The sequence below is a fragment of the Bison bison genome, unplaced genomic scaffold (genome assembly GCF_000754665.1).
Source record: "Bison bison bison isolate TAMUID 2011002044 unplaced genomic scaffold, Bison_UMD1.0 scf7180017864216, whole genome shotgun sequence".
Taxonomy (NCBI): Eukaryota; Metazoa; Chordata; class Mammalia; order Artiodactyla; family Bovidae; genus Bison; species Bison bison.
Genome location: NW_011494788.1, coordinates 3,157,011 through 3,165,008, shown reverse-complemented (window position 1 = coordinate 3,165,008; position 7,998 = coordinate 3,157,011).

The window sequence follows — 7,998 nt, the reverse complement described above, 5'->3', positions numbered from 1 at the left end:
TCGATGGGAGTCTGAGTGAACTCAGGGAGTTGGTGATGGACAGAGAGGCCTGGCATGCTGCGATTCATGGGGTCGCAAAGAGTCGGACATGACTGAGCAACTGAACTGAACTGAACTGAATAACTAATTAGCTGAAATTTTATTTTCTGTCTTTATTTGAAGGTGAAGCATCAAGATAGGTGGGGGGAAAAAACCTCCACCCAGTAGAGACAAAGCCCAAAAAATAAACTTTAAATAACTGAGCAGCTCTCACACATGAACTAGGGTACACACTTTATTCATAAGATCTGAGTTAGCTGTACAACTCCTAAAAAAAAAAAAGGGAATACATTTTCTGTTCACCTTTTTCATCTTATTTCTAAACTCTTTAGACATAATTTTCTTCCCTGGGATATCAGAAGCCCATGCTTGTTGGGTGGAGATGACAGTCTAGAAGCTCTTTAAAAACCTGCAAGAGTTTACTTACCTTCATCGGATCTTCTGTCAATTTCCAACTTGTATATCATACAATTAAAATTATTAATGGTAGGAGGAGTAATTGAATGACAAAACTAGGAGAATTTAGGAATCATGAATTTACTCTGTAATCATAAATGAACTGAATTTGCACAGATATTTTTCACTATGTTCTTACTAAAACACTCTATTCCCTTGGCCTAAGTGATACTACACTCTTCTAATTTTTATATTTTTTCTTGGATAAAAAACAAATAAGATCATCAGTGTATTCCACAAACATCCAGAATACTGCTGAAGATCCTGTAAAGACACAAATAACACCTTTTGGGTGATAAGCATACTGTAGAGAGAGGAAAAAAAAAAAAAAAAAAAACAAGTGAAATTTGCTCAGTCTTGTCTGACTCTTTGCAGACCCCATGGGCTATATAGTCCATGGAATTCTCCAGGCAAGAATACTGGCATGGATAGCTGTTCCCTTCTCCAGGGGATCTTATCAACCCAGGGATCAAACCTAGGTCTCTGCATTTCAAGTAGATTCTTTAGCAGCCACCACGGAAGCCCAAGAATACTGGAGTGGGATACTGGATAGCCCAAGAAACCTGTCCCTTCTCCCGGGGATATTCCCATCCCAGGAATTGAACTGGGGTCTCCTGAATTGCAGGTGGATTCTTTACCAGCTCATCTACCAGCAAAGCCCCCTATAATGTAGAGAGATGGCCAGTAACTGGGACTAGAAAAATGTTGGCCAAGCAAGGGACCACCATTTTTTCATTTAAAAAAAAAAAAAAAGGAGGATAATTGCTTTACAAAGTTGTGCTGGTTTCTGCCATACATATATATGAATCGGCCATAGGTATACGTATATCCTCTCCCTCTTAAACCTCCCTCCCTTCTCTCACCTAGGCTGGGACAGAGCCCAACCCCTCTCATTGTCACAGAGGACTGGGTTGAGCTCCCTGTGTCACATAACAACTTCTCACTGGCTATCTATTTTACATATGGTAGAATTCTTTCCTAGTGCAAAAATTAGCTTTATGAAACAAAAGCCCAGAACATTTAAGTGTTTGGGTATGTATCAGTCGGAGTCCAAGCAGAGAAACAGAATCAGTAGGCAATACATATTAATTTATTTCAAAGATTTGTATTACAGAATTGTGAGTGCTAACTATGCCAGTCCAAAATCCATGGGGTGGGATGTTAGGAAGGGCAAGCTGGAGCACTAAAGCATGGGCTAAAGCTGCTATACACAGTTAGAATTCTTACTTCTTCAGGAAAACCTCAGCTCTGCTTTTATTGTATATCACCTTTTTGAATCAGGCTGACAAAAATGATCTGGGATAATCTCCCTTACTTAAAGTCAAGTAGTTATAGGTCTGAATAGTATCTGTAAAATATGTTCAAAACAACACCTAGGTTAGAGATTGGTTGAACTACTGGGGACTGTAACCTGGCTATACTGACATGTGAAATGGACATACAGGTAACTCTCAGGAGGACTTTCTGGCATAGAAAAAGAGGAAACCATTGGATGTGGTAAGAGTTGGGCAATAACGCAAACTTTGCGTATGACCCATGGGATCCTGAGTAAATTACAAAACCTTTCTGTGCTACTTTATTTCTAAAATTTGACATATCCTTGTTAATGAATTTTATCATTACCAAAATGGAGACAGTATTGGTTTAACACCCTTCCTGGCACCTAGTACTCAGTGGGTGTTAACCTCCAACCTTTAGAAATCACATCTTGTGGTGAGTACACTGTTGTTTCTATATACCAGTGCTTTGTACAATTTTACACAAGAATTAAAAAAAAAAAAAAGAGTAGCAAAAGCAATGACAGAGTTGGTAAAATATATTAAATTTGCTGCAAGATATACTCTCAAGGTTGTTAGTGAAAGAGAAAATTGAATGTTATCTTAGTGAAGAGTTTTGACACCTTGGCATATTTTTAAATTATTTTGAACCTCAGCTTATTCACCTATAAAATGGGGAAATAAATAATTGCTCTACTTACTTTATTTGAATATATATTTTTTATTGAAGTATAGTTGACTTACAATGTTTCAGTTGCACAGCAAGGTGATTCAGTTATACAAACACACATGTATTATTTTTGAAATTATTTTCTGTCATGTGCTTAGTCACTTAGTTGTGTTCAACTCTTGCAACCCTGTGGACTATAACCCACCAGACACCTCTGTCCATGGAGATTCTCCAGGCAAGAACACTGGAGTGGATTGCCATTTCCTTCTCTGATTTGCCATCATAGGTTATTACTAGATATTGACTATATTTTCCTGTGCTATTCAGTAAACCTTTGTTTCTTGTTGCACATCTATTTTTTAATTGGGAATCTAGCATTTCATTCATACTAAGTCAAACAAGTGGAATAAAAATGTATTAATTTTTTTAGTTAAGCAAAAATTCATAAATTTTCAAGTGTATTTTATACATATATTATATATATACATATATATATATACAAACATGAAAGCTTTTCTACTACACTTGATAAAGACTTGAGAAAGCATCTCAAAAAAGTGAAAAAGAAGAGATGAAGAAACTGGAGAAAATAAACTAAATGAAAAGGGAGCACTGAATATGAAATAGAAAAAGTAAAACAAACTAGATAAAAATAAAGGATCATCATATAGTACAGTTGTTTCTAAACATGGCTGCTCATTAGAAACACATCTGGAGCTCTGGAGAAAAAAGCAACACCTGAGTATTTGTATTTTTCAAAAAATTTTAAGATAATTCTGATGTACATCTGGATTTTAAAGAGTGATGGCAGGTTTTTCTATTAGATCCTAGTTTTGGTGATATTATTTTTGTGTTGACCAATCATGATATGATGGTATTGAGTAACATAATCACAATAGTAAAAGATGTTTATCAGTTTTCACAATCAATAGCCAGACAAAAAAGAAAAGATCATTACAATTGCAAGCCAAAATAATTACATACAATGTAAGGGAGTCAACCAGAGTATTGTGGCAAGTGGAAGTGCATATATATACATGTTTTAATCCACCTAGCCAGTCTATGTCTTTTGGTTGGTGCATTTAATCCATTTACATTTAAAGTAATTATCAAAATGTATGATCCTATTACTGTTTTCTTGATTATTTGGGTTTATTTTCTGTAGGTCTTTTTTTTTTCCTTTTGTGTTTCCTGCCTAGATAAGTTCCTTTAGCATTTCTTGTAAAGCTGGTTTCTGGCGTGCTGAATTCTCTTAACTTTGACTTGTCTGAAAAGCTTTTGATTCCTCCATCAAATCTGAAGGAGAGTCTTGCTGGGTAGAATATTCTTAGTTGTAGTTTCTTCCCTTTCATCACTTTAAATATATCATGCCATCCCCTTCTGGCTTGTAGAGTTTCTGTTGAGAAATCAGCTGATAGCCTTGATGTTATTTGCTGTTTGTCCCTTGCTGCTTTTAATATTTTATCTCTGTCTTTACTTTTTGTCAGTTTGATTACTATGAGTCTAGGTGTGTTCCTCCTTGGGTTTATTCTGCCTGGGATTCTCAGTGTTTCCTCGACTTGGTTGACTATTTCCTTTCCCATATTAGGGAAGTTTTCAGCTAGTGTATCTTCAAATATTTTCTCAGGTCCTTTCTCTCTCTCTTCTCTTTCTGGGACCTCTACAATGCAAATGTTGATGCATTTAATGTTGTCCCAGAGGTCTCTTAGGCTGTCTTCATTTCTTTTCATTCTTCTTTCTTTACTCTGTTCTGCACCAGTGATTTCCACCATTTTGTTCTCCAGGTCATTTACCCCTGCTTCTGCCTCAGTTATTCTGGTATTGATTCCTTCTAGTGTATTATTCAAGGAGAAGGCCATGGAAATCCACTCCAGTACTCTTGCCTGGAGGATCCCAGGGACGGCGGCGGAGCCTGGTGGGCTGCCGTCTCTGGGGTTGCAAAGTCGGACACGACTGAAGCGACTTAGCAGCAGCAGCAACAGTGTATTTTCATCCCTGTTTATTTGTTCTTTAGTTCTTCTAGGTCTTTGGTAAATACTTCTTTTCAATCTTTGCCCCCATTCTTTTTCTGAGATCCTGAACCATCTTCATTTCTTCATTATCACTATTCTGAATTGTTTTTCTGGGAGGTTGTCTGTCTCCACTTCATTTAGTTGTTTTTCTGGGGTTTTATCTTGTCCCTTCATCTGGGACATAACCTTCTGCTTTTTCATCCTGATTAACTTTCCGTGATATGTTTTTTGTTTTAGCCCCTGCGAGACTGCTTCTTCTTGCTTCTGTCTGCCCTCTGATGGATGGGGCTAAAAGGTTTGTGTTAACTTCTTAATGGGAAAGACTGGCAGTGGGAAAAATTGGGGCTTTCTCTGGTGGGCAGGGCATTGCTCAGTTTGCTCAGTAAAACTTTAATCCAATTATCTGCTGATTGAGTGGGGTTGCACTCCCTCCCTAGTAGTTGTTTGGCCTGAGGCGACCCAGCCCTGGGATGTACAAGCTCTATGGTAGGGTTAATGGGGTTTATGCCAAGAGGGATCTTCCAATGGGCCCATCCCTGTGGTGAGCCTCCGCTGACCCATGCTTCCACAGTAGACCCTCCAATACTTCGCAGGTTGTTTTGGTTCAGCCTCCTGTGGGGTCACGGTTCCTCTCCTCTGGGTCTTGGTGTGTGCAAAGTTTTGTCTGTGCCCTCCAAGACAGGAGTCTCTGTTTCCCCCAGTCCTCTGCAAGTCCTATAATCAAATCCCATTGGTCTTCAAAGCCAGATTCCCTGGGGATTTCCAGTCTCTTTTTCTGGTCCCCAGGCTAGGAAGTGGGGTTCTGAACCTTCACAACAGTGTGAGAATGTCCTTGGTATTAGAGTTCTCCAGTTTGTGAGTCACCCACCTGGAGGGTATGGAATTTGATTTTATCATGATTATGCCCCTCCTAACGTCTTGTTGCAGCTTCTTCTTTGTCTTTGGACATGGGGTATCTTTTTTTTGTGGGTTCCAGCATCCTCCTGTCAATGGTTGTTTAAGACCTGGTTACAATTTTGGTGCTCTCACAGGAGGAGATGAGCACATGTCCTACTCCACCGTCTTGATTTGGAAGCCACTTTATTGAAATTATGAAGAACAAATAAACATGCATATGGATGGACTTTGTAAACTACAAAAAATTCTTGGTCAACAATTCTTATCCTTCCTCTGTTGAGTGGATATAAGGAAAGATTTTCATGCTTCTTTAAAAGATTTGGAAGATCATAGAATTTTTTTTTAAATGAATAAAGTGAGGAAGAAAAGCATCTAAAACTGCCCAGCTATTATAAAAACTAATTTCTTAAGGCTGAGAGGAAAAATAAGAAGTAATTAAGATATTATGGTGTTTTGCCAGGCTTTACAAAAATTATTTTAAAACAATTTATCTTAGCAAATGGTGCTGCTAAGTAAGTTTAAAATTCTCTTATGACACAAAACTCAGTTTGAACAAGTTATGAAAATTTGAAGTTATCAACAATTTACTTTTGTGTTAGTATAATTAAAAAGATCTCCTTGTACTTTCTAAATAGGATTAAAAAAATATGAAGTTTGTGCATGTATAAATTCCAGTTATCTATTGCTTGGTAACAAACTATCTTGATGGTGGCATCAGAGAAACAATTTTTTTTATATTCATGGATTCTGTGGGACAGGAATTCAGACAAGGTATAGTTATGATATCATGATGGTATCATGTCTCTATTCCATAATATTTGGAGCCTCAGCTGGGGACAACAGAATAAGGGTGCCTTTAACAACTGGGGACTTCAAACACGAAGAGGTTTGGCACAAAGCCTGAGATGTTGCAAAGGCTGAGCTCATCTGAGAGTATAACACATTGCCTCTGCACGTAGGTTTCATGTCCACAAAGTAGTTGAGGTTCTTATATAATGGGTTAGCGCTCCAGTTAGTGAGCAAGGCAGATGCTGCAGCACTTTTTATGACCTGTTCTCCGAATTCATGAATCACCATTTCAGTCACACCTATAGGTCAAACAAGTCACAAGCCTACTCAGGTTAAGGGAGAAGAGACTAAGAACACAAATCTTTTCTTTTTTAATTTAGTTTCATTGGGTCTTAGTTGCAGCATGTGGGATCTAGTTCCTCAACCAGGCTCCTTTGCTTTAGGAGCGTGGACTCTTAGCCACTGGACCACCAGGGTAGTCCTAGAACACAAATCTTAATGGGTCTAAGAATTGGTTTTCATTTTTAAATTTAGTTCTGTGATATATTCCAAATTAGGTTTTGTATATGGGCTAAGATATTGGTTGAGGTTCATTTTGCTTTTTTAGATTGTTGGTGTTCAATCTGTAAGTTGTGTCCGATTCTTTGTGATGCCATGGACTGCAGCACACCAGGCTTCCCTGTCCTTCACCATCTCCCAGAGTTTATTCAAACTCATGTCCATTGAGTCAGTGACGCCATTCAACCATCTCATCCTCTGTCGTCCCCTTCTCCTCCCTTCAATCTTTCCCAGCATCAGGGTCTTTTCCAATGAGTCAGCACTTTGTATCCTGTGGCTGAAGTATTGGAGCTTCAGCTTCAGCATCAGTCCTTCCAATGAATATTCAGGGTTGATTTCCTTTAGGATTGATTGGTTTGATTTCCTTGCTGTCCAAGGGACTCTCAAGAGTCTTCTCCGGCAGCACAGTTTGAAAGCATCAATTATTCAGTGCTCAGCCTTCTGAGCAACTTCACTTTCACTTTTCACTTTCATGCATTGGAGAGGGAAATGGCAACCCACTCCAGTGTTCTTGCCTGGAGAATCCCAGGGACGGGGGAGCCTGGTGGGCTGCCGTCTATGGGGTCACACAGAGTCGGACACTATGGAAGCGACTTAGCAGCAGCAGCAGCAGCCTTGGCTATGGTCCAGCTCTCACATCCATTCATGCCTACTGGAAACACCAGGTGCTTGGTTGTTCAGTTGTGTCCGACTCTTTGTAACCACATGGACTGTAGCCCACAAGGCTCCTCTGTCCATGGGGATTCTCCATGCAGGAATACTAGTTTGACTATATGGACCTTTGTTGGTAATGTGGTGTCTCTGCTTTTTAATATGCTGTTTAGGTTTGTCATAGCTTTTCTTCTAAGGAGCAAGTGACTTTTAATTTCAGGGCTTTTTTGGGGGGCATCCAAATTTTCCAACTCCGTTTGCTGAGTAGATTACATTTCCCACAATACTATATATATTTATACACACACACACACACACACACACACACATATATATAATATATGTATATATGCTCCTACTGCTGCTAAGTCGCTTCAGTCGTGTTCGACTCTGTGTGACCCCATAGACAGCAGCCCACCAGGCTCCCCCGTCCCTGGGATTCTCCAGGCAAGAACACTGGAGTGGGGTGCCATTTCCTTCTCCAATGCATGAAAGTGAAAAGTGAAAGTGAAGTTGCTCAGTAGTGTCCGACTCTTCGAGACCCCATGGACTGCAGCCTACCAGGCTCCTCCCTCTATGGGGTTTTCCAGGCAAGAGAACTGGAGTGGGGTGCCATCACCTTCTCCCTGATATATATATATATATATAT